The sequence below is a fragment of the Vombatus ursinus genome, unplaced genomic scaffold, assembly GCF_900497805.2.
Source record: "Vombatus ursinus unplaced genomic scaffold, bare-nosed wombat genome assembly UNPS02009173.1, whole genome shotgun sequence".
In the NCBI taxonomy this organism is placed as follows: domain Eukaryota; kingdom Metazoa; phylum Chordata; class Mammalia; order Diprotodontia; family Vombatidae; genus Vombatus; species Vombatus ursinus.
The window spans coordinates 6547093-6574652 of record NW_020948951.1 but is presented as its reverse complement, the minus strand read 5'-3'; the positions used below and the strand labels follow the sequence as shown (position 1 = coordinate 6574652).

At 40.8% G+C, this 27560-nt stretch overlaps 1 long non-coding RNA gene across 1 annotated transcript in view; it reads right to left on the bottom strand.

Moving 5' to 3' along the window:
- Positions 1-14328: 14328 nt before the first annotated feature.
- The window catches only part of LOC114035058, a 48176-nt gene continuing 34944 nt past the window's right edge, over positions 14329-27560 (bottom strand). Inside the window, exons 2-4 of the long non-coding RNA XR_003568182.1 lie at positions 19650-19825; positions 18482-18607; positions 14329-14702 (exon numbers count right to left, since the gene is read on the bottom strand). This is a non-coding gene — a long non-coding RNA (uncharacterized LOC114035058). The remainder of the gene's footprint in view (positions 14703-18481; positions 18608-19649; positions 19826-27560) is intronic.

The window sequence follows — 27560 nt, the reverse complement described above, 5'->3', positions numbered from 1 at the left end:
TTATTATTATTATTATCATTATTATTAGTGGCTCAGAGCCTCAGCTCTAAGCTTATGTGCACTAGGTTCGATCTTGGAAGGATAGGCATTGAATCTGTGATTTCATTTGTATAGGAAATACTCTTCTACCAATGCACGTTGGCCCCTGCTCTGCAATGCTTAGAGAGCTGCATAGAGGATTGAGAGACTAGGTGATTTGCCCAGGGTCACACAGCCAGTATTTCTCAGGGGTAGGACCTGAGCCCAGGTCTTCTTGACTCTGAGGTCAGCTCTCCGTCTACTTTACAACACTACTTCTTATATTTTGGAGGCTTCTCAGAAATTATCTTTTTTTAATAATATTTTATTTTCCTCCAATTACATGTTAAAACAATTCTTAACTTTTTTTTTTGTTTTGAGTTTCAAATTTTACCTCTCCCTCCCTTTTCCCTCCCCCAGATGGTATGCAATCTGATATAGGTTATTCATGTGCAATCATGTAAAACATTTTCATATTAGTCATTTTGTACAAAAAGATGGAAAGGAAGGAAGGAAGGAAGAAAAATACTACGCTTCAGTTTCATCATAAGTCCTTTGGGATTGTTTTGGATTATTGTATTGCTGAGAATAGGTAAGACATTCACAGTTCTTCATCACACAATATTGCTGTTACTGTGTACAATGTTCTCCTGGCTCTGTTCACTTCACTTTGCATCAGTTCATGTAAGTCTTTCCAGGTTTTTCTGAAATCATCCTGCTTGTCATTTCTTTTAACACATTAATATTCCATCACAATCATACGTCACAACTTGTTCAGCCATTCCCCAATTGATGGGCTTCCTTTTGACTTCCAATTTTTTGCCACCACAAAAAGAGCTGCTACAAATATTTTTGTACAAGTAGGTCTTTTCCCCTTTTCTTAAAAAATCTCTTTGGAGATAGATCTAGCAGTGATATTACTGGATCAAAGGGTATGCACAGTTTTATAGCCCTTTGGGCATAGTTCCAAGAAATTATCTCTTTAATTACCATTGATCTAGTCTCCATTGAGAGTTTCCCTTGGTAACATCAGAATTTGCTGTGTCTAAAAGTACTCCTGTGAAAATACTCAGAAAACAAAATAGAGAATATAGGATGGGTTTTATTTAACCTGACAGAAAATTCAAAGGATTTGTGTCTGAACACATAAACAGTTAAGATAATTCTCTTTCCCTCTCTATTGGGCTGCCATCTTTTCCATCATAGAATCTTCCTCAAGTATAATGCTAATTTGGTTCGGTCCACCCCTATAAGGAGAAAAGACTCCAAATTGCTGTAGAGTCCATCCCACACCCATCCCCCAGAAATCTGTACAATTGTCCCTGCTCCGACTAATAGTGCCATCCAAGATACCTCTCCCTTCCCACCTCTACCTTCCACCTCTGGAAAAAACTCAGGGGTTGCTATATGACTCCCAGTGCCAACGAAGGGATTGGTCCCAGTTGTTCCTTTATATTGGCCACCTGCCAATCCTTCAGTTTTGCTTCCCCATGTCTCCTGTGCCCCTAAGAGGGGAGCTCTTGTCTTTTTACTTAAGAGGACATCTATTCTACCTATTCGTCCTTGGTTCTAGTTCCTCAGGAGGGTTCCCAGGAGGGGCCACATGGATACTCAGGCCTTTGTTGGGGAACCAGGCCTGTGTCTGTGTAGCCACTCTGCAGTTTTCTATTAAAGCCCAAGCCCAAGGGCCAATTCAAATGGATTGGTAAAGAGTCAACTCCTTGAGCCTCATTACTGCTACAACTTTGAAACTGAGAACTTGAATCAATGTTAGCACGAAAGGTTATGTCAACAGGCAAAGGATCCCTCGACAAGGTGAATTGACACCTTGTGCAAGAGTTCACACCTGGACTGTATTACTGGGTTTCCAAGATCAGCCCAACTAAGTGCAGAGGGACCTCATCACCAGGGGTTTGACCATCAGATGATGAATTTCCTCAGCCAGGCAACTCTTGAAGATTGAAGCATGGGAGTACTGACACCTAAGAAATCATGACTCCTTGCCATATTGAATCCAGTTTCTTATTCCCCCTCCCCATACAAGAGTAAGTTCTTTGACAGTAGGATCTGTGTTGTACTTGTCTTTGTAGCCCCAGCACCAGCCAGCACAAGGTCTTGCCCAGAGCAGACAGTTAACAAATGCATAGGAGGGGAAATCCCTCCCTATCTTTTCTGGAATACAAAACAACAACAACAACAATACAAAACAATTATACTTATTTTGCACATATTTCATATTTGTTTATCTCTGTACATGTGGTTTGCCACAGTAGAATGGAAGCTTCTTGAAGGCAGGGACTCGTCCATTTTTTTGTTTTGTTTTTGTTGTTGCATACTAATTGCTTAACACATAGCATTATTTAATAAATACTTGTTGGACTGAACTAAATTTTAAAGCTGGGACCTTGGAGATTATCTAGCCTAACCCCCTTATTGTACAGAGGAAGAAGCTGAGGCCTAGGGAAGGGAAGTGACTTGCCCAAGGTCACAGAGATATTGAGTATCATTGCCAGACTTTTATTTCAGTCTCCAGACAGCAAATCCAGTGGTCTTTCTACTGCATCACTCTAATCTTTATACCATTTTGCCCGCTTACCTTTTCCCCTTTCCTTCCTTCTCTTATTCTCTCTCCTTTCTCCCTCCCTCTCTTCCTGCCTTTTCTCTCTTCTCTTCCCTCCATCTCTCTCTCTCTCTCTCTCTCTCTCTCTCTGTCTTTCCTCTTTCCCTCTTCCCCTGTGTCTCTCTATCCCTGTCTCTCTGGCCCCCCTCCCCATACTCCTACACAATCTTATTGCTCCTTTGGGGCCTCCATTATGTGCCACCTCAATCCCCACCTTCATCCCTTGTGCACACCTCCTCCACCCCATTCCTGTCTGATTCCAGTCTGTCTTCTGATTGCCTCTGGCTACTTCTCTCTCAAATCAGCCATCTTTCCAAAGGCCTTGAGGGTCAAAAGCCCTGGGGTTATCTGATGTGGGTGATGTCCTGTGTTTAAAGGAAGGGCTCCTTTAGGGGCTATGATCCCCAGAGCCCCTAAAAGACTTTCCTGATTCAGTCCCCCTGGTGTTAGGTATTGAGTCTTGGGTAAACAAAAGGCTTCATGCTCCTGCTATAAACCAATTCTATTTGCCCTTTTCTGTTGTTTAAATTCTAACATGTTTGGCTGAGCATGGGGCCCCACAGGGGCCTAGTTCTGAGGCCCTGCCTATCTCTCCCCAGAACTGGTGAAGGTGCACCCTAAAGACCTTTCATTGGAGTTTCACATTTCTGGTGTTTTTCTTCTCCCAAGGTCTTGGGCAAGTATATGCATGTTAATGCCAATGCCCTCATACAGCCTGGCCTGGCCTGGTCTGACCCAGGGCTACCCAGGGTTAACTACACAGTGGCCACCCACGCAAATACACAGGCACACACATTCATGCCCCTGGGGCCCTGCCTTGTACCTGGCCTTTGACACATATGCCCCAGCAGTCACATACATGCAAACACACACACACACACACACACCCCTAAGCAAACACAAACAGCCCACCAGACAAACATACACACACAAGTAGTGTACACACCAGATAAACACACAAGCATACCCACAGACATTCATACACCACCATTCAGATAAATGTGTACCCTATACCCCACTGGACATACATATACATACACAGACACACACCAGATATATGTGGGGACACATACCAAACACACACATAACAGGCATATGTGTGAATACATGACTAGATATGAAGCTTCTACTGTGTACAGTTTTATTGTTGTTGTGTCTGACTCTACTTAACCCCAGGAATTTTTGTCCATGGGGTTTTCGTAGCAAAGATACTGGAGTGGTTTGTCATTCCCTTTTCCAGTATGTCCCCATTTTACAGGTGAGGAACTGAGGCAAATAGGGGTTAGGTAACTTTCCCAGGATCATACAACTAGTAAATATCTAAGGTCAGATTTGAACTCAGATCCTCCTGACCCCAAGCCTTGTGCTCTATCCACTGTACCACCTAGCCGTCTCTTTGCTGTGTACAAAGCACTGTGCTAAAGCACAGGGGATAGAAATAGAAAGAAAGGTAAGACAGTCTCTGTTCTTCAGGAGTGAAGATTTTAATGAGGGAGATAACACATGTAGGTTTCAGCAGCAAATCATATGAAAAGATGCCATGGTTCTTAGGGTATGGCAGCAAAGCAGATGGAAATGCACTTGGTGACCTCATCAGCCACATGGATTCAATTATCATCTCTATGCTGACAATTCTCAGATCTATTTGTCCAGTGCTAACACTCTCCTGACCTCCAGTCTCACATCTCCAACTGCCTACTGGACATCTTGAACTGGCTGTACCGTAGGCATCTCAAGCTCAACATGTCTAAAATTAAACTCATTATCTTTTTCTACAACCTTCCCCACTTCTCAACTTCTCTGTTACTGTCAAGGGCACCACCATCCTCCCAGTCCACCATATTCACAACCCAGGGGTCATGCTGGATTCCTCACTCCCTCTCATCCCACCCCATATCCATTCTGTTGCCAAAGCCTGTTGATTTTACTTTGATAACGGCTCTCACCTATGCCCCCTTCTCCCCTCTGACCCTGCCACCTGTCTGGTTCAAGCCCTCATCACTTCACAACTGGACAATTGTGATAGGCTGCTGGTTGGACTACCTGCCACAATTCCTCTTCCACTTAGATGCCAAAGTAATCTTCCCAAAGTATAGGTCTGACGATGTTATCCCCAATTCAATCAACTCCATTGGCTCCCTATCATCTCTGGTGTTAAATATAAAATCCACTGTTTGGTGTTCAGTTTTTGAGAAGGGGTCCATGATTTTAAAAAAATGCTAAGAATCCCTGTCTAGGGTTCGTAACTTGCCCCCCTCCTTCATTCTTCTTACACCTTACGCCCCAACCCCATCATACATGATCCAGTAACAGTGGCCTTCTTGTCATTCCTTGAATAAGAAACTCCATCTCCTAACTCCAGACATTTTCATTGGCTGTCTCCTAGGACTAGAATTTTCTCCCTCCTCCTCTCTGCCTTTTGGCTTCCCTGGCTTCTTGCAGGTCCCAGCTAACATCCCATCTTTTACAGGAAGCCTTTCCTGATCTCCCTTAATTCTAGTGCCTTCCCTCTGGTGATTGTTTCCAATTTATCCTCTGCATAGCTCATTTGTATTGTGCATAGTCGTTTACATGTTGTTTCTCATTAGATGGTGAGCTTCCTGAGAGCAGGAATGGGTCTTTTACCTTTCTTTATATCCTTGGTGTTTACCATAGTGCGTGGCACATAGTAAGTGCTTAATAAACATTTGTTGACTGACTTACTAATGTCATTTCCATCTATAAAATCTTATTAATTTCTGATGTTGAATTGACAATGACAAGGACTTTCGTGGTAAGAATTTTCTCTTCTGACTTTTAGGCAGCTGTAGAACCCACAGAAGCAGTTGCTAGGCTACATCTCCATGGAGATTGTTTCCAAGGATGATAGCTATGAGGGCTGGGCTAGTAGCAGGACTGGTGATCTTGGGGATGTTGCCACTCCCAGGGCACCTGTGCCTATCGACCTGTTGGTGGCACTTAGTCAGCCACTATTAACAGTGGCAAGCAAGGTGATCCCCTTTTCCATGGTGATTTCTTTCTTCACTGTTGTCTGTGGGGCTCTAAGCTGAAAGTAGGGCTGGTGGTCTGGGCTCTTGGGCTCAGGGTCCTGGAGAATCTCTATTAGGGTATAAGGGGAGGTGATGGTGGTGGTTTGAATTGACTGGCACACACCACCTCCTGGTTGTCCTGACACATACACATGCCATGCTTGCTTATACTCACATACTCTTCTGCATTTTGTAATCAGACCAGCTGTAATAATATACACAGCAAATTATTGTCATTGTAATCATGAGTGTCTAATGTAAGAATCACCATGATGTTGGAGACATTGTCTGCCAGCCTCTGAGAGCCTACTGAGGCATTTATAAAGTATAGCATCACCTTTCTTGAGAAGAAAGCTATCAGATACCTGGAACTTATGCAAAGCCAGAGGGTGCATTTCATTGGGCCCATCTTGTTCCTTACACCCCAACTGGGCCAGCAGTCACCAACACAATATAAGCTCATGGGATCTGCTAAATTCTTGAGTTGTCTGGTCCCGCATGAAACTTTCTCTGCTCCCATGACAGCGGGAGCTCTTAATATGATGTTTATGAACTTTTTTTAAGTTGATGACTGTCTTTCTATAGAATTGGTTTCCTTTATGTATTTTATGCATTTAAAAATCTCACTCCGAGAAGGTTTTCCCAGACTGACTGCTCAAGGGGTCCATGACTCAAAAAGATTTAGAACCCCTGCCCTAGACATAAATAGTCATGCCTCCTTCTGGACCCAGAACATCATATTTCTATAGCTCTTCTGCATTTCACACATTCAGGGGCAGGGACTATACCATATCTTCTTCATTTCTCCCTGCCTTCAATGCCTACCACGTTGGAGGAACTTGATAAATAAATGGTTGTTGCTTTGCAGATGGAGTAAAGTGATTTATTAGAAGGAGTTGGAGATTTGGAACCTGAAGACCTGAGTTTGGATTTGAACTCCTCTGCTTGTTTAGACAAGTCCTCTATAGACCTCAATTTCTACATCAGTTAATAATGATGGTTATCACATGTGGAGGGCTTCTGTGGTTTGAAAAACATTTATATAGGGGTCATAGGAACATAGATTTAGAGCTTGAAAAAACCTTAGAGGTCATCTGGTCTAACCCTCTGCTTTTACAGAGGGGGATATTGAGGCCCAGAGTAATTAAGTGATTTGTCCAAGGTCACGCAAGTAGTAAGTGGCATACATTATCTCTTTTGATCCTCACAACAATGCTGGGTACTACTATCCCCACTTTACAGATGAGGAAACTGAGGCTAGGTACTATTATCCCCACTTTACCGATAAGGAATCTGTTCAGGTTCCCTCAACTAGTAAGTGTCTGAGGCAGCATTTGAACCTAAGTATTTCTGATTCCAGGTCCAGTGTTCTAGCCTAGCACTATGCTGTATCCCTAAAATGAGAGGGTGCGACTAGATGATCTGTAAGTACTTTTCCATTTCTAAATCCTATGAATACAATATATAAAATAAAATAGACATAATAAGAAATAACAAATATGAAGAATCCTGAGAAGCATGGGAAGGCTGATACAAACTGATACAAAGTCAATAAGTAGAACCAGGAGAACAAAATACACAATCACTGTAACAATGCAAATGGGGAAAAAATGGAAACAATGCTATGTGATTATCATGAATAAGCTTGGCCCCAAAGAAGAACTAGGAGAACGGACCTCCTTTCCGTCTTGCAGAGGTGGGGGGCTATGAGAGTGGACCACTACATATAATGCTGGATTTGCCTGATATGGTGATTAGTTTCACTAAACTGCTTGCTCTCCGTCTTTATTATTTTTTGTTATAAGGGATGGCTTTCTAGCTGGGGGGAGGGGAGATGTGGATTGAGAGATGTAAGTTGTGGCATCAATACAAATTTTAAAAGAAAATAAATTTGAAAATATTTTTAAATAAAATAAATGTTAAAAAAAAAACATGTAGACCTATACAAAACTTAAAAAAAAAACATGAAAAATGTAGTCAAAACAAAAAAGTAATTTTTACAAAGTTAAAAGAATTGTGAGTGCTCATCTCTAACTACATTTGGTCAAACTAGTTACAGGAGTGTATATGGAGACACTGCCACAATGGACTAGATTTTCTAGTGCAGTATAGACCCAGCCACAGTGGACTGCATTCTCTAGCAGTATGTGGATACAGAGAGTTAGGTGACTCAGTGGATAATGCACTGGACCTGGAAATAGACAAATGTGTTCAAATCCAGCCTCAGACGCTTACTTGGCGATGTGACCCTGGGCAAATCATTTAACTTCTGTCTGCCTCAGTTCCCTCATCTGGAAAATCAAGATAAGAGCATCTGCCTTCCAGGGTTGTTGTGAGGATCAAGTGAGATAATTTCTGTAAAACAGTTAACAAACCTTAAAGTGCTATATAAATGTTAGCTAGTATATGGATTGGAACATAGAGAATACAGTGTTCTGAAGCAGTCACACACACACACAGAGAGAGAGAGAGAGAGAGAGAGAGAGAGAGAGAGAGAGAGAGAGAAAAGAGAGGGGAGTGTTGTTTTGTATGATCAGGGCCAGCTGTCTCTCGTGAGCTACATCAAGGTGGGCCTTAGCAGGGTTTAGGCTGAAGCATCCAAAAGGTGTGCAGGGATAGTACAGGGGGATTATGAGGCTCAAGCTGGACAATTAACCTCCAGTGACTCAGGCCGCCTCACCAGCCTTGGCCCCTCGAGCAGCCTGGGTAACATGATACATGGATCAGGGGCCTCCAGAGACAAACAAGCCTGGCAAGCCCTGGGAAAAAGAAAAATTAATTTTCAGTGCCCACACCCTCCCTCACCTCTCCTACCTTGTTGTAGAATCATATAACACCAGCTCTAAAAGAGACCTTAAAACATAACAGGAAAAAGTCAGAGCTGGAACACAGAATATAAGATGTCAGAAGGGATCTTAGGCTATTGAATAAAAGATCAGAACTGGGAGGGCCCCTAGAACATAGAACATGGGGTGTTAGAGTTGGAAGTGTCCTTGGAACCTAGAATATCAGAGCTGGGAGATTCCTTATACTAGATTTTAAGATGAACATTAGGAGATTGGGTTCAGTGGGAAAACCAGGCTGATGAGAAAACAGACAGCTATGCTACTAGACACTAAACTCCTTGAGGGCAGCAGCTCTGGCTTAGCTCAACTTTATATCTCTCCAATCCCTAGCACAATCTGGTACACAAAGGAAGCACAGAATGTTTTTTGTATCATATTGTATTGTTATTATATATGGGGGTGAGGGAGGGAATGAGTATTTATATAGCACCTACTATGTGCCAGGCATTATGCTAAGTGCTTTACAAATAGGAGACAAATAGGTGTTGCATATAAGTTCTGATTCCATTTGACAAATTCAATTCAATTCAACAAACATTAATTAAGCCTACTATGTAACAGGCACCATACTAAGCATTGAGGATACAAATGGAAACAATTTCTGCCTTCAAGGAGCCTTTTACTAGGACAACATGACATATATACCTACAAATAAATAAATAACAAAGAACATGATAATAGCTAACATGTATATAGCTTTAAACTGGCAAAGCACTTTATACATATTATCTCATAAGATACAAATGTACAAAGTAACTACAAGGTACAAAGAGTACTAATCCCTGGAGGAATGAAGGTCTTATATAGCAGGTGATACACCAGCTGGGTTTGAAAGTAGGCTAGGGCAGGCAGGTGGTGCAGTGGATAGAGCTCAGCGCCTAGAGTCTGGAAAACCGGAGTCCAAATATGACCTCAGACACTTCCTAGCTATGTGACCTGGAGCTACTGAACCCTGTTTGCCTCAAGTTTCTTCATCTGTAAAATGGATTGGAGAAGGAAATGGCGAACTGCTCTAGTATCTTTGCCAAAAAAATCCCAGATGGGGGTCACAAAGTGTCAGATGTGACTGAAAGGACTGAACAACAAAGAATCTTTGAGGCAGGGGTAAATAGTCAAGTTGTTTATCCTTTGTTCTCAGAGAGGGCTGTGACATCAGGAAGGTAATGCAAAGATATGCAAATGAATTGGATTTAAGTGAGGGAGAACTGGGCAAAGTCACTAGCCCCACTTTCTCCTGCAGGGCCATCTAGGTCCAGTAGTGAGATATAGAACAGGACAATTGGAGACCACCCTGGATGCAGTGGGAGACCTTGGCCTTTTTAAGTGAAGGTTTTAACTGCTGAGTTTGACTGAGGCAATGCCTAATCAATGATTCAGGATAGGTAAGAAATGAGGCAGAGAACGGCCTCTTTTACCTAGTCAAAAAATCAATTTGGGAAGGGAAGACCCTCAGGCAGGAAGGCTTGTCAGACATATAGAATCATGCGTACAATGGTGTGGAGGTAAGAGATGGAATACATTATGTGGGGAGCACTGAAGAAACTAGTTTTGTTGAATCAAAGAGTAAATGAAGGGGAATAACGTATAATACTCTGAAAAGCTAGGCTGGAGTCAAATTAGGGAAGGATTTAGGGAGTCATCCTCCACCCTATGTCTCCTCGACTCTATCTTCTGACCTAAGGCCCTGCTCTCCTGAGTAACTTGCCCAAGCTGACTTTTTTTTTTAAACAATTAATTTTTATTTATTTATATTACTATATTACATTATTCTTTATCTTATTTGTATTTTATTTTTTCTCAGTTACTTGTAAAAAAATTTTAATATTTGTTTTTTGGAATTTTGAGTTTCAAATTCTCTTCTTCCCCTGACCCATCCTTCAGAAGGCAAGCAATTTGATATAGATTATACATGTGCAGTCATGCAAAACATTTCTATATTAGCCATGTTGCAAAAGAAAATGAAGACCAAAGAAAAACAATGCCCCCAAATAATAAAGTAAAAAAAAAGTATGCTTCAATCTGCATTCAAACTCCATCAGTTCTTTCTCTGAAGGCGGATAACATTTTTCATCAAAAGTCCTTAGGAACAGTCTTGGATCATTGTATTGCTGAGCTGAATTCACAGTTGATTGTCATACAATATTGTTGTTACTGTGCCAAGCTGATATTTTAGGAAGGGCCCCTGCCATGCTAACTTTACTACCAACTAAACTGCTGAATTAACTCTGTGGCCTTTTTCCCCATGCCCTCCATACACACAATCTCCTTTATGTGTTGTCTTCCCATTAGAACAGAATTTTCTTAAGGGCACTGACCTTTTTGTTTGTTTGCATTCGTATCCCAGAATTTAACACAGTACCCATCACGATCTTTGATAAATGCTTTATCTCTACCTACCATCTATCCTATCCTATCCTGTCTATCTATGATATTGGAATAGATGGGTGGAATGTTTGGATCTCTGTTTTAAGAATATTGAATGGTTTCCCAATTGATAAATGGTCCAAGGATATGAACCATCAACTTTCTGATGAAGAAATCAAAACAATTTATATTCATATAAAAAATGCTCTAAACCATTATTGATTAGAGAAATGCAAATTAAAACAACATTGATAAATCATTTTGTACTTATTAAATTGGCTAAAATGATTGATAGGAAAAGTAACAAATGTTGGAGGGGATGCGGAAAAATTGGGACACTAATTCATTGTTGGTGGAACTGTGAACTGGTCCAACCATCTTTTTTTTTCTTTTTTGGTGAGGCAATTTGGGTTAAGTGACTTGCCCAGAGTTACACAGCTACTGTCAAGTGACTGGTCTGAGGCTGGATTTGAACTCAGGTCCTCCTGACTCTAGGCCTGGAAGCATCTTGAAGAGTAATTTGAAATTATGCCAAAAGAGTTGTAAAGCTGCCTACACCCTTTGACCCAGTAATACCAGTATTAGGTCTGGTTTCCCAAGGTGATTAAGGAAAAAAGAAAGAACCTCTATGTTCTAAAATATTTATAGCAGCTCTCTTTGTGGTGGAAATTGCAGGGATGTCCATCAGTTGGGGGAATGGCTGAACAAGTTGTGGTATATGAATGTAATGAAACTATTGTGCTATAAGAAATGATGAACAGGCGGACTTCAGAAAAACCTGGAAAGACTTGCATGGACTGATGCTGAGTGAAGTGAGCAGAACCAGGAGAACGTTGCACACAATAACAGCCACATTGCGTGATGAGTAACGTTGATAGACTTAGCCCTTCTCAGCAATGCAAGGATATAAGATATCTCCAAAGGTCTCATGATGGAAAATGCCATCCACATCAAAAGAAAAAACTATGGAGTTTGAATGCAGATCAAAGCATACTGTTTGCTATTTTTTTCTTCTGTTTTGTTTTGTTTTCTCTTTCTTGTGGTTCCTCCTATTAGTTCTCATTCTTCCTTACAACATCACTAATGTGAAAATAGGTTTAATGGGAATGTATATGTACAGCCTAGATCAGATTGTGCACCATCTTGGGGAAGGAGGTGGAGAAAAATTTAAAACTCAAAAGTTTATGGAAGTGATTGTTGATAAATTAAAATAATAAATAAAGAAATGATGAGCTCAGTGATTTTAGAAAAACATGGAAAGACTTGCATGAAATAATGAAGAGTGAAACAAGCAGAACCAAGAGAATATTGTATACAATAACAGCAATATTGTTTTAAGAGCAACTTTCAGGGGAGCCAAGATGGTAGAGTAAGAAGTAAGTCACTCTCACTCTCCCTCATTGACCTCTGAAAGCCCAGAAAATATCAACCCAGGAAAAACCCTGAGCCAGCAAAATGACAGGGCACAGCAGTCTTATACCCCAGGAAACTTGGGGAATTAATGGGAAAGGCCCCTCTTGCTCTGAAGGAAGAGGAGCAGTACAGGACTAGATGTGTTCCAGCAAGCCAGTGGCAAGCCCCATCTCAGCATACCAGAGGGAGATCCTGAAACCCAGGTTAGTGGAACAGGCAAGTGCCAACACTGGGACCCCTCCACCGACAGAGCCTCAATATAGGAAGGGGAACTGGTAGACACCAACTTGGAAAACGACCACGGGTGACAGTGTTCTCCAGCAGCAAAGAACAACTTTCAGGGACTAAATCATTTTGACTATTATAAATACCCAAATAAACTACAAAGGATCTATGAAGGAAGATGCTATCTGCATTTAGAGAAAGAATTGAGTAATAGTAGTATGTATAGTATAGATTTACATATTTTACATATATATTTACATATGTGTATGGATTTATATATATTTCTTTACATATATACATATAAACAAATACACATATATTTATATATATATGTGTATCTATACATATTGTTGTCTAATGGTCTGGGCAGAGGGAAGGAAAAAAAGAAAGTTACATGATAACTTTATTATATATTTAAAAGGAAAAGCAAGTTGTACATAATAGACTTGGAGTTTCACATGCAAAAAATGTTTTTTTAAAGAAAAGGAAAAAAAGAATATTGAATGGTGGCTGTGTGGAATATGGGTTGAAGAGGAGAGAGATTGGAGATAGGGAAGCCAATTAAGAGACCATTGCAACAATTCAGACAAAAGGTGATTTCAACTTGAACTAGGATAGGAGCTGTGTCAGTATAGGAAGGAACAAATTTAGAGAAGTTATGGGGAGAATATGAACAAGACTTGGCAATTGATTAGAAATGGGGAAGGGGGATCGGGGAGAAGAAAGTCAAATTTTGGCTGCAATGTTCTTGAAAGTCTATATTTTGGGGTCTATTTCAAGAAGTGACCAGTGAATTCTGTTTTCATGTTACCTTCTGGTTCTAATAAATCTGAGCGTATGGGGTGTTCAAGGAGGACTATCTCTGGTGTGAGGAGCTCTTTTCAGGGCTGCTCATTGAACTTTGGTGTCCACCTGGTGCTCCATTCTCACCTGTGGTTTCAAGAAATTGTAGCATGTGCAGTGGCCACACCCTAGCAAACTGCCTCAGCAGAGGGACTAAACCAGGTTAAGGGTAATCAATGGGTCTCAAACCAATAGGTGAGTCAGGGGAGTGTCTAACCCAGGCATGTGAAAACTTCCCTCAGTGGAATGAGAGGTTGAGAACAATTTGTTCAAATGGCAGCGAGTGCTCAGAACTTGGTCAGACATCAAAAACATCTAGGTCATCCACTGAATTGGGGTCATCAGCAGTTTTCTTGACTTTTGTCTTGCCATTGGACTTTTAATGACTTTGGAAAAGAGAGTGAGGCTGAAGACTTTGTGCAATTTAAATCCAATTCTAGACATCTGCTTTGAGAGGACAAACACATAAACAAAACAAACTACTCAGAAGTAACAACTCAATTCTACACGCTGATTAAGCACTTACTATTCTGGGTGCTGGCTTTACAGAGACAAAACTAAAATAGTTCCTGTACTCAACTGGGAGGCTCCAACTTATACAAAGTAAATAGACAGACAGATAGATTCAGGCACTGGGCTAAGTGCAGATCCAAATAAAAATAAGTGAGATAGTCCCTGCCCTCAAGGAGTTTATATTCTAATGAGAGAGATAACACATAAGCAATCCTTATGCAGGATGTGGGCTTTGTGCTTGGGTGTCTATCTGCATCTCTGAATGTGTATGTCTGCTCATAAATCTATGACTATGTATGTACTCGTTTCCATATGGGTATTTCAAGAACATGCCTGTGCCTTGGAGTGTATTGTGTTTGTATTTCTGGGGTCCATGACAGTGTCAACTCTGATAACAAATGACCAAAGCGTCACAGAGGTTTTGCAACCTCTAAAAATACCAACTAGCTCACACAGGTTAAAAGCAAAAAACTTTCTTTATTCCATTGGAGGAGAGAAATTAGACATATATGTTGGGGCCTCCTCTAGTAGGAGACTCAAGGCAGTGGAGCTAAACCTTGATTTTTATATTTGTGGCTAGACAAAGAATCAAATAGTATAGTGTAGCAACAGTAGTGAGGCACAACAGCAACATTGAGGCAAGGCTGTCTAGTGACAAAAAATCCATTCATAGCAGGGCTTCATGTCTGGGCCTGTTGGTGCTTGCCCAAGCTCAGGGACCATCAGTTCTGTGATTTAGTTGCGGCAGAGTGAGCGAAAAGGATTGTTGTTATGCCAAGCTCAGGGCACAACTTGCTTGCTGGGCTTTAATTCAAGAAAACAGGGAGTCTCCTAATAGTTTGAAAAAAAAAAGAGTAAAAAAGAGAGACATGGTCTTGGAACCTGACAAGGGCTTGGAGGGAATAGGTGGGAAGGGTGTCAAAAGGCAGAGGAGATAAGAAAACAGGACAGGGGGAGATTAGTATTGATTAATTGATTTCTTGGTTTATTGGTTTACACAAATATATAAACAAGATAAGGGAGCACATCAGGCGATATCCCCCCGAAAGTATCTTGTTTGTCCGGGCTTTCTGGCCCTTCCCCCCCTTGATTGCCACACCACTGCCCCATCAGCATTAGGTTTGCTAAATAAGGACGTGTATGTTTGGATTGGCTATACCCTGTTTCCTTGTTCTTTGTCTCCGGGGATTGTGAGCCTGCCTCCCAGCCAATGGGAAGAAGGGATAGCGGTGGGTAGGGGTTTGTTTATGTTAGGGTATATAACCTCGTCTTTCTTTCTGTGCCTCACCTCTCTCCTGCTGGTAGTGCACTGGAGGAGTAGACCCCCCTGTAATAAAGAATGACTTTTGTTTCCACCTTGAGAGGTCTCTGAGTTTAATTGGACGAGGGTCGCTGTCCCACACAGACTGTTAGCATTGGAAGGGACTTTTAGAACATGGAATGTAAAATGTCATAGCTGCAAGGAAGCTTAGGGTCTGTAACATGAAATATTGGAGCACAGAATATAGAATGTCAGAGATTGGAGGGACCTCAGAACATAAAACATACAATATCATAGCCAAAAGGGCCCTTAGAACATACACTGTCAGAGCTTGGAGGGCCCTTAAGTAATAGAATATCAGAGCTGGGAGGAATCTTAGAACAAACAAGGTCAGGGCTGGAAGGGCCCTTAGAATATACAATGTCAAACCTGAGAAGCTCTTTAGGACACAGAACATACAATGGCAGACCCGGGAGGAACTTGCTTGGTAAATATTTGTTTGAATGTTGCCTTTCCCATTAGATTGTAAACTCCTGGAGGGCAGGGACTATTGTTTGCCTTTTTTGTTTATCCCCACTACTTAGCACAGTGTCTAGGACATATTAAGCATTTAATAAATGTTTATTGATTGATTGACCCTAGAATATACAATGTCAGAGCTGGGAGATACCTTAGAACATAGATTGTTCCGGAGTAATGAGGTCAGTTCTGGGCAGCCCATTTTAGGAAGGACATTAAAAAGCTGCAGAAATTTCACATGAAGGCAAATGAGATTTAAAAAGGTCTTGAGATCTTGCCACACAAGGGTCAATGGAAGGGACTAAGAATATTTAGTCTGGAGATGATTTGTTGGGGAAGGTGCAGTGGACAAGATCATTGTCTTTGAAGGGCTGCCATGTGGGAAAGGGATTACTTGCCCCAAGATAGCAAACCCAGGAGTATGGGTGGAAGTTGCAAAGACACAGATTGAGGCTGATGTCAGGAAAACTGAACAAAATTGCTACACAACGGGGCAATAGGAGGGGAGAGGGGGAAGGCTGGATTTTTTATGGCAAAGGCTGGATGATCACATGTCAGGGATCTCAGATTCACAGGGTCCCAGAATTAGAAGTTACATTAGAGGCCAACTGACCCAAATTAGGCCTGAAGAAGCCCATCTGCTTGCCTCTGCTCCAAGACCCTCAGTGAGAGGAGACCAACCACCTCTGGAGGCAGCCCATTCCACTTGTTTTGAATTCTAATTGTAAGGAAGTTTTTCCTGCTATCAAAGCTAAATTTTCCTCTCTTCAACCTCCACCAGTTCTTCCTAGGACCCTTTGGGCAAAGCAGAACAGGATGGCCAAGGCTTCTTCTTTGAGAGAGTGGAAGGGAACAAGTATTGACTGAGCACCTAATGTGTGGTACCAGATGTGCTAAGCATGTTACAAATATTGTGTCATTTGATGACAAAGTTCCCGCAAGCCTTTACTCCAGACTAAACATCCCTGGTTCCTTCAAATGACCCACATGTGAGGCAGACCTTTCACCACCCTGATTACCTTCCTCTGGATGCTCCTCAAGTTACCCATGCCCTTCTTAAATCATGGTGGCCTGAACTGAACACAGTGCTCTAGATATGGTCTGACCAAGGCAGAGAACAGAGGACTCACCACTTCCTCAGTCCTGGACATTGCATCTCTTCTTCATGGGGTCTGAGATTTCATACAAATACTGAGCTTACAATCCACGAGATCTCAAGATCTCATCCAGACAAACTGCTGTTTAACCACACTTCCTCCATCTTGAATTTATTGGACCCAGACTCAAATATCAGACTGTTCGTGTACATGTATTCCTATTAAAATTCACCTCAGATTTAGTTCAATGGCAAGATCTCTTCAGATCCTGATTATCATCCAGAGGGCTGGCTCATGAGCAGATTTTGTGAGCATGTCATCTATGTCTTTTCCTGAGTCATCGATAAAACATGGTAAACAGCATGGGACCAAACATATATCCCTGGAGCAATCCACTAGAGATCTTCTAAGCTGGCACCAAACCATTGGGTCTGACCATCCAACCAATTCTGAATTCAGCCAATTGTATTCTCCAGTAACCCCTCCCTCTCCCTTCCTTCTTCCAAGAATGTTGTGGAAGGGGGAAAAGGAGGGGTCTTATTTGGCTCCAGGTCGGACTAGATGGTCTCTGTTTCTATTCAGTTCTGAAATCAGTCAGTAATTCAGTCAGTAAGCATTTATTAATTGCCTACTATGTAACAGGCACTGTTCTAAGAGCTGAGGATACAAAGAAAGGCAAAAGACAGTCTTTGCCTTTAAGAAGCTCACAATCTAATGGGAGAGACAACAAGCAACCAAATATTCAGACAAACTATATACGGATAAATAGGAAATAATTAACAAAGGGAAGGTTTTAGGGAAGAATTCAGAGGGATTGGGAAAGGCTTCTTTCTTTCATTCTGTGAATGTTAGCACTGGGAAGGATGTTAGGAAATTGGAATGGCCACGCAAGTCTGGGAGGTGCAGGGATGGGGTGAAATATATGGGGGGGGGGCAGAGGAAGAGGAATCTCTGCAGTAGCAATAAAAGTTGCGGGGATAGGGGAGGAATCTCCTTGTATGGGGTAATGACAGGCTGCGGATGGAAGAATTTCTGAGGAACATAAACGGGAGCCTGGTGGGGGAGGAGAAAAGAAACCTGGCTGCCCTTACCAGTCTCTGTCCCTCCCCCATGGCTGAGTTTGCAGCCCCCTTTTGAGCCAACAATTTTCTCCCTCTTGTTCAAGAGGCTGTGCTGGGGAAGCGAGTCTCTATGGCAACCTAAGATGCCCAGCAACAAGTCTGAGGCCAGACCATGTGACTGCGAATGAACTAATCAGGTGTCTCCTGAAAGGAGGTCAGCGGGAGCCAAAGTCTCCAGCGCTCTCAGCACAGCCTTGGGGCTAATTACCGTAATTGCTGGTGTAGGGCTCCTGGGGTGGAAGTGAGGGGGGACCACGCTGGGCGACTGTACAGAGGACTGATTCATGAGGGAGGGACTATCGAGGAAGCTTGAGTTTCCCTGTGCTGAAAGCACAATCTACCTTCCTGGGGCCCATCACTCAGACAACCGGAAAGTCACAGACTGTCAGAGCTGGAAAGGATTTTATTATCCATCTATTCCAACCCTCTCATTTTCCAGATGTGGAAACTGAGGCCCAGAGAGGGAAAGCCACCTTCAATGGGTCACACAGTTAGTAAGTGGCTTAACTGGGCTGGAAGTCAGCTCCCCTGAGGTCTAGAATTTGGTATAGTGGGAAAGACACTGGATTTGAAGTCAGAGGATGTAGGTTTGAATCCCACCTTATTACTTACTGTCCATGTGACTGTCCTTCTCCTTTCTGGGCTTCAGTTTCCTTCTCCATAAGATAAGAATGGACTAGATGAGCTCCAAGGTCTACTCCAGTTACAAATCTTGTGATCTGAGGACTCCAATGTTTTCTGTGCCATAACACAATCAGAATCTCAAGATGAGAAGGGACCTCATCGGCTATCCAATTCAGCTTCTATCTATCAGCTTCTATCCCCTCTACGACATACCCAACAAGTGGTTACCCAGTCACCCCATCCCCCAAGGAAGGGTGAACCCATTGCATCTGGAGGCAGCTGTTTCTCCTTTGGAATAGCTCTCATTGTCAGAAAGTTTGACCTTAATCTGTCTCTGCAATTTTCATTGTTCATTGTTCCAACCTCTGGAGCCAAGAAGATTATGTGGAGGCTCTGTGGAATACTGGTCAGTAGATTAGGTTTACAATCAATCCCAGCTCTGTCACTTGCTAGCTATTTGACCTCAGGCAAGTCACTGAAGCTCTTTAGGCCTCAGTTTCCTCATTTGGAAAAAATGAAAGCTTTGGTTTAGATAATTACTAAGATCCCTTTAGCTCTAAATCTATAATCCTGTGTGTTGTTCCACATGATAGCCCTTCAAACTCTTGACAGAAGTCACCGTATTCTCCCTAAGTCTTCTCTTTTCCAGGCTAAACATCCCAAGTTCCTTCAATCGATTCTTTTATGATCTGATCTTAAGACCCTTCTGATCTTAGTGGCCTCTTCTGGACACTCACCAGCTCATCAATGTCCTTCCTAAAATGTCCTTCCAGAACTGAAAACAATATTTCAAAGGTGGTTTGACCAAGGCAAAAATATAATAGAACTACTGCCTCTCTAGCCCTCAATGCTATGCCTCCCTTAATTGAGCATAAGATCTCACCAGCTGTATCACACTATTTTTAGCTGAATGACTTTCTAACCAAGCTCTCACCCAGATAGGTACTCCTTCTAAACATGCAGATCACATACCATCTATGCCCCTCCAGCCCATGTGCATCTTGTCTATGTCTTTCTATAAATCCAGTTCTCTTGATACTATGTGGAGGCCAGTGGGTACATATGGGCAGTTCACTGATTATCTCTAGGTCTTGTGATACAATTACCCCATCTCTCCCCACCCCAAGTCATACATGTTTTTGATAATAAATTTTACCTTATTTCTCTTGTGCAAGTCTTCATTTGTTATGCCTTGCAAACTGCTCCCTTTCCCTTCCATATTGCCCTTCAGGTCACCCTCAACTTTGTCTTCAAAGACTGATCTTCTACACTCACATGAGAAGAATAGTTGTTTAAAAGATGAACTTTTCTCCAGGGAGAAGCTTGGGGTCACTGTAATAAGCATAGGTAGACTAATAATACCATGAGTAGAGAGAGCTCTGAGCGGGCCCAACCATTCTGTAAAGTAGTTTGGACATGTGAGTAACAAATTATAATAATGTGCATATGGGTATAAATGGCAATTTGTTTATAACACAGTTGAACATCCATTATCTCATTTGATACAACAATTCTTTAAGTATTGTAATTTTCGTTTTACAGATGAAGAAACTGAGGTTTAGAGAAGCGATTACTTCTAAAGAATGAGAATAGGACTAGATGCTCACTAAGACTCCTTCCACTGCTAACACTGTATATTACACGTTCTAAGATTGTCTCTAGTGTTATTTATTCTGTAACTTTACCCAAATTACAAAGTGAATTAATGGATAATCCAGGACTAGTATCCAAGTCTCTTCAATCCCCAGCCAAGAATCTTTTTTTTTGTACCATGATTTTCAGTTGAGAATGGTTTCCTTTTGGGAGAACTTTATGGTTCTTATGATTTGTTCATTCTTGGGGTTGTAGAAAGACAGGCACACTTATACATTGTTTGTGGAGTATGAATTGGTCCAACCATTCAAGAAAGCAATTTGGAATTACTCTAAGAAAGTGACTAAAATGTCACTATCCCAGTGATTTCACTGCTAAGCATATACCCTATAGAGATAGGCAGAAAGATTCCATATACAACACACACACACACACTTTTATATTAGAAAAACTGGAAATAAAATAAAACTCCAACAATTAGGGAATGGTGAAACAAATTATGATACTTAAGTGTAGCAGAATACTACCCTGCCATAAGAAACCATGAATCTGAAGAACTCCAAGAAGCACAAGAAAACTTATGTGAACTGATGCAGGGAATTGAGAAGCAGGAAAATAATAAACACAATGATTACAAAATGTTAAGAATAAAAACATTTGAAACAGTGCTGTGTAATATAATGACCAAGCTTGGCCCTGAAGAAGAGATAAGAAAATGCATCCTTTCCCCCATTTCCTCTTCGCAGAGGTGGGGGACTATGAGTATGGAACATCACATATAGTCGGACTCAGTTGATGTATTGGTTAGTTTTGCTGCATTGCTTTTCCCCTCTTTTTGGGTAGGGGAGGGCTATATTTGGGAACGAAGGTGATACAAAAAGAAAAGATATCATTATTTTTTTAAAATTTAAGATCCTAAACAATCTTGGAAGGTAAATATGAGAAAAAAAGATACTTGAATCATTTCAGAAACCCAAATTTTGGTTTTCTAATCCCATGTTTTCAATTGATTCCCTTCATTAATATGGATCATAAGATGATAGAATTTAGAGCTAGAATGGTTCTTAGAGCTCACCTCTTCCAACAGAAGTGGGATGTACCTAGGGGTATAGTGGAGTCAGCTCAAAACAGTTCTCAAAAGTCAATTCTTACATTTTCGATGTGAGCATTTGCCCCTTAGAAATTGGCAAATGGTTAAAAAAAAACAGGGTTTGATTTATTGTTTTATTATCTAGACTTAAAAAAGTGATAGAGAAAATGTTAATGACACAAATTTTATTTAAAAATATAAAAAACTTTAAAGATTTGTTTGTTCTTTAGGTATATAACTTTCAAGAGTCCTTGGCTTCTAAGATAAGAATAAATGAATTTACAGTGTAGGGGGATGATGATAACAATGAGGGGCTCAAATTTCTATGGAATTTTAAGGTTTTCAAAGCACTTTTCTGAAGGCAACCCTGTAAGGTAAGTGATGCAAGAAAGATGATTATCCTTGTCTTACAGTAGAAAGCAGCCAAAGACAGGGGCAGAAATTTCAATTTGGAAGGACCTTGAAAATCAGCTAATCCAACTTGTCATCTTGCAGGTGATAAAACTGAGGCCTGAGGAAGTTAAATGACTTGACCAAGGTCATAGAGCTAGTAAGTAGATGAACTATGAGCCCAGGTCCCCTGACTCAGAATACACTGGTCTTTCCATTACACCCCATTACACTTTATAGCCTCCCATCCCCACCACTAGTTTGCTGCATGACCATGAACTAGTTCCTTCACCTGGTTTAGCTTTGGTTGTTTAGCTGCCAGTGGAAATACAAGCAACCACTCACACTATCCCCCTGGGGTGGTTGGAAGCATCAGAGGAGAGCAAAGACTGGGAGATGCTTTGCAAAGTATCAAGGAATCATGGGAAAGGAAGGACTCTCTGAGATCATCCAGTCCAATTCTCTCATCTTATCAATGGAAAAAAAAATGAGTCTTAGAGAGGTCAAGTGATTCATTTAAGATGACATAGGAAGTAAATAGTATCAACATAAACAAAATTTTCCTTATTGTTGACAGTAGTGTCTTTCAAATATTTTGGTCTCAGGATACCTTTACATTCTTAAAAATTATGAGGATTCCTCAAAGAGATTTTGTTTATGTGTGTGCTATTTATCCCTATTTACCATATTAGAAACTAAAACGTCTTAGTATTATTATGAAAATAGTTTTGACCTCACAGGCCTCCTGAAAGGGTCTTGGGGACTCCCACAATTGGGAAACTGTTAAGATACAGTGTACAGGGCCCCATGTGAAGTGCTGGGAACAAAGAAAGGTAAGACCTGCTCTCTTTCTCCAAGGCACCTGCAGCCTACTTGCCGGGCTTGAGTGGTATTATTATTAATCAAACACCAGGGAGGGGGAGAGATGGAAGATCACAGCAACCTCATTTAATCTTCCACAACCAGGCTCAGGTAGAGAAGGGCTGTTGTGTGCATATGTCCCTACTCTTCTGGATGGCTGAATCAATTAATCTCCTCCTAGGCAGCCAACAGGTTGAGTTTCTGGAACGAGGGCAGGTGTGTAAAACGTAACCTCATTTCCTTAATCCCCTAGGGCTACAAATCCTGCCCTGAAAGCAACAACAGTGTAGCACCCTCCTGTTCAGGTGGGCCAGGGCCACCATCTGTGCACTCTAGATTCATAAATGTTCCTAATAGCTACAGAAACAGCATCTCTATAGCAACAGGGATGAAGAAAGAGGATGTCTGTATGTGTGAGAGAGAAACTGAGGGTGTGGGGGGGAAGGGATAGAGGATCCTTATTTTTAGATTGTTTATATGGTGAAATGTGCCATCAATTCATACTCCCCACTTATTATCAGTGGCAATAATGGTCACTCTCATGAGCATGAGGGAACCTGACCTGGTAGATTTGTGAAAGGCTTTTGTCTCAAGAGCCAGCTCTGTTTGTTTTACAAACAGATGGCCAAACCCAGGGAACCTAGAGAGCAAGACATAAGGAGCCATCCTGAGACTCTTTTTCTTAGTTGAAAGTTTGAAAATTCCATCATAGTAATAACAATAATGATGGTGATGGTAGTGATATTGGTAATAACAGTTCACATTTTTCTAGTGTTTTAAAGTTTACAAAGCTCTTCACTTGTGGTCCCCTGGCTTGAGGTCATTTTGGAGAGAGAGTGATGTCTCTTCCCCTTTGTCAGAAGAGAATCCCTAGTCTCCTTGGAAGTCCAGCTCAGGTACCCCCTGCCACATCAGGCATTTCTTGATCCATATCTCCTCAGCCTTCCTTTATTATACCTCTCTCCCTCTTAAAATTATTTTGTATTTACTTTCTTCTAGACATGTTCCATTTCCCCAGAGAGGAAGTAAGTTCATTCAAGGTAGGCACTGTTTGCTTTGTTTTTTACTTTGTGTATGCACAGTTCCTTAAACACAGTAAGTGCTTAATGAATGGCTGTTGACCTGGGGGTGCATTGTTGTCCATGCTAGAGGTGCTAAATCCTTCCCTACCAGTTGCCCCTGCCAATCAGTGCATCCATTCCTTTGCCTGTCCTCGATTCTTCTGCTCTTATACTCCATGTGACTTTTCTTAATCTGGCGACCACACCCCACTAAAATCTTTTCCTGCCCTCTGAGGGGCTGAAAAAAAAATGAACGGTTGTTGAATGGAATAGAATGGAATTTAAAAAGAAGAAAATTGCTTATACTTAAAGGAAAGAAACTTGGACTCGGAGGTAGAAGATTTGGGTTCACATCTGGGTTCTGCCACTTATTAGTTGTTTGACCTTGAACCAGTCACTTATCTCATCTGCACCTCCGACTCTGAGTCTGTAAAATGAAGTAATAACAATCCTTAGTCCTTACAGGACTGAGGGTCAAATGAGATAATAATGTATATGGCCTTGTAAACTAGAAAGTGCTACATAAGTGAGTTAGTTATAGGCTTTGCAGAAGCCCACAAAGAAGACTGAGGTTAAACAAAGCTTAATGTGGTAGAAGGACACTGAATTTGGAGTCTCAGGAGCTGGGTGTGAATCCCACATAGGTTACTTAATTTCAGTGTGATCATTTTGGGCAAGTCACACCCCTGTCAACCTCAATTTTTTCCTTTGTAAAATGAGGCCACTAAATGACCTCTTCCAGATCTAAATCCTATGATCTTCTGACTTCAGAGTACTACTAGAACACGTTTCTGTAGGGGTCTATTGTGTAGCTGAGGTAGAGATGAGCAAAAAATGGAATTATCTGAGAAAAGTCATTAAATTATTCATTTCCTTTGATCCACTGAGAATTTATAGAGTACAACTGACAGAAAGGGATGATGAGGCTCAGGGAAGGGAAATAACCCAGCAAGATAATGGAAGAACTGGTAGTACAACCAAAGTATCCTGATTCCTTTTCCATGACTCTCTTCTCCTGCATCTTGCTTTGGGGAAAAAAAAACCATCAGGCAGAAAAAGGAGTCATCCCATAAGTTCAAGTCAACAAACATTTTATCAGGCACCTACTTTATGCAAGGCATAACCTCCAAGAACATAGTGTCACCTCCATGCTATGATGAGATATCAGAGGAAGAGTTTAATAAAGCAGGAAGACAAGTACATGAAAAATTATGATGCAAAGGAGAATATGACAAATGCCAAGGAGAGATCCAGGCAAAGGGTTACGAGAAAACTGAGCAGGGTGGCTCTTGGTACACCACACTCCATATCTTTACACTGGCTGTCCCCCATGCCTGGAATGTTCTCCCTCTTACCTCTACCTCTTACCTTTCTTGGATTCCTCTAAGACTCCGCTTAAATGTCACCTCCTTCAAAAGGCCTTTCCTAGTCTCACCTCCTCATCCTTGCTTCTAATGCCTTTCCTCTGAGATTGCCTTCCATCTACTCTATATATCGTGAATGTATGTATATATTTCCTTTGTTTCCCTCATCAGAACATGAACTCTTTGAGAGCAGAAACAGTATCTGGCCTTTATTTGTATCCCTGGCAATTAGCACAGCGCCTGGCATATAGTAAATTCTTAATAAATGCATTTTGACTGGTTTGACTTGTAGCTGGGGTAGGAGGGTATCAAGGAAGGCTTCGTGAAAGAGGTAATGTCTGAGTTGAGCCTTGAAAGAAGGGAAAGTGAGTCTACCTGACAAAACAAACCCAGAAACTATATGAACACAATTATAAAACTTTTCACACAAATAAAGTCAGATCTAAACAACAGGAAAAAATATTAATTGCTCATGGGTAGGCTGAGGCAATATAATAAAAATGACAATTCTACCTAAATTAATCCACAATCAAACTACCAAAAATTATTTTATAGAGCTAGAAAAAGTAATAACAAAATTCATCTAGAAGAACAAAAGGTCAAGGATATCAAAGGAAACAATGAAAGAAATGTGAAGGAAGATGGTCTAGTCATACTAAGATCTCAAACTGTATTACAAAGCAGTAATTACCAAAACAATTTGGTACTGGCTAAGAAATAGAGTGGTGGATCAATGGAATAGATTAGGTACATGATACATTATAGTAAATGATCATAGTAATCTAGTACTTGATAAACTCAAAGATCCAAGCTTTTGGAATAAAAAGTCATTATTTGACAAAAACTGGGAAAACAGGAAAACAGTATGACAGAAACTAGGTATAGACCAACATCCCACACTATCAAGGTAAGGTCAAATTGGGTACATGATTCAGACATAAAGGATGATATAATAAATAAATTAGGAGAGCATGGAATAATTTACTTGTCAAATCTATGGATGAAGGAAGAACAAGATATAAAGATCTTTATGAAATATAAAATAGATCATTTTGATTACATAAAATTAAAAAGGTTTTGCACAAACAAAATCAATGCAACCAAAATTAGGAGATCAGAAAACTGGGAGAAAATTTTGCAACAAGTATCTCTGATAAAGGCCTCATTCCTCAAATATACAGAGAACTGAGTCATATTTATAAGAGTACAAGTCATTCCCCAATTGATAAGTGGTCAAAGGATATGAATAGGCAGTGTTCAGACAACGAAGTCAAAGCTATCTATAGTCATATGAAAAAATGCTTTAAATCACTGTTGATTAGAAAAATGCAAATTAGGACAACTTTGAGGTACCACCTTATGCCTATCAGATTTGCCTATATGACAAAAAAAGGAAAATGATAAATGTTGGAAGGAATGTGGGAAAAAAAAACTGATCCAACCATTCTGGAGAACAATTTGGAACTATGCCCAAAGGGCTATAAAACTGTGCATATTCTTTGTCCCAGCAATGCCACAGCTAGGTCTGTATTCCAAAGAGATTTTTAAAAGGGCAGGGAGGGTCTATTTATACAAAAATATTTCTTGCAGCTCTTATTGTGATGGCTAAGAATTGGACATTGAGGCATTCGCCCATCAATTGGGGAAGGCTGAACAAGATGTGGTATGTGATCATGATGGAATATTATTGTGCTGTGAGAAATGACAAGCAGGATGGTTTCAGAAAACCTGGAAAGACTTACAAGAATGGATGCAAAGTGAAGTGAGCAGAACCAGGAGAATATTGTACACAGTAATAGCAATATTGAACAATGAAGAACTGTGAATGACTTGGCTATTCTCAGCAATACAATGATCTATGACATTCCCACAGGAGTCTTGATGAAACATGCTATCCACCACCAGAGAAAGAACTTAGAAAACTACATATTTTCTACATATCTTTGCTCTATTTCATTTTTATTGATTTTGTCAAATATTTCCCAATTACATTTTAATCTGATTTGGGTCTCACTCAGAAATGTTGGAGGCCCTGTGTTGGACTTTCGACACAGATGACTTGAAGTAGAAGATAAGGTTTGGAACAGACATTGTGAGAAATGTGACCATGTTACAACCAGGGAAGGATAAAAAGGATTGATATGACCCAATGAGTACTCAGTTGAGATAAGATTTTTCATAAACCATAATTTTCATTAAAAATGTTTTGAATTTTGCTAGGAATCTATGTCAAGTTCATTGGTCTATTGTTTACAAATTCCATTATCTTCACTTTTTTAAAAATTAGAACATTTGCCCTTCTCCAATCCTGTGGCCCTTCTCTTATTCTCCACAGTCTTTCAAAACTTACTAACAGTGGCTCAGTAATCACATCCTCCAGTGCTTTCAGTACCCTGAGATATAGTTCATTCCATTCTGGTGATTTAAACTCTCAAAGATAACAGGTATTCTCTTATTATTGGGTTGGACCCACACTAGGAAGCTATGTAGGTTAGTGTATGTGACCACAAACACCTCATTTAATCTCTCTGGGTCTTTGTTTCTTCATCTGTAAAAATGAGGGTGCATGACCAGTTTTTGATCTAAGATCTCTTCTAGTTCTAAATTCTAGGAAATAGATCAACTCATTATCACCATTTCAGTGAAGGGACCTAGGCAGACCACACCTCAAATATTGTGTTCAGCTCTGGGTACCACATTTCAGGAAG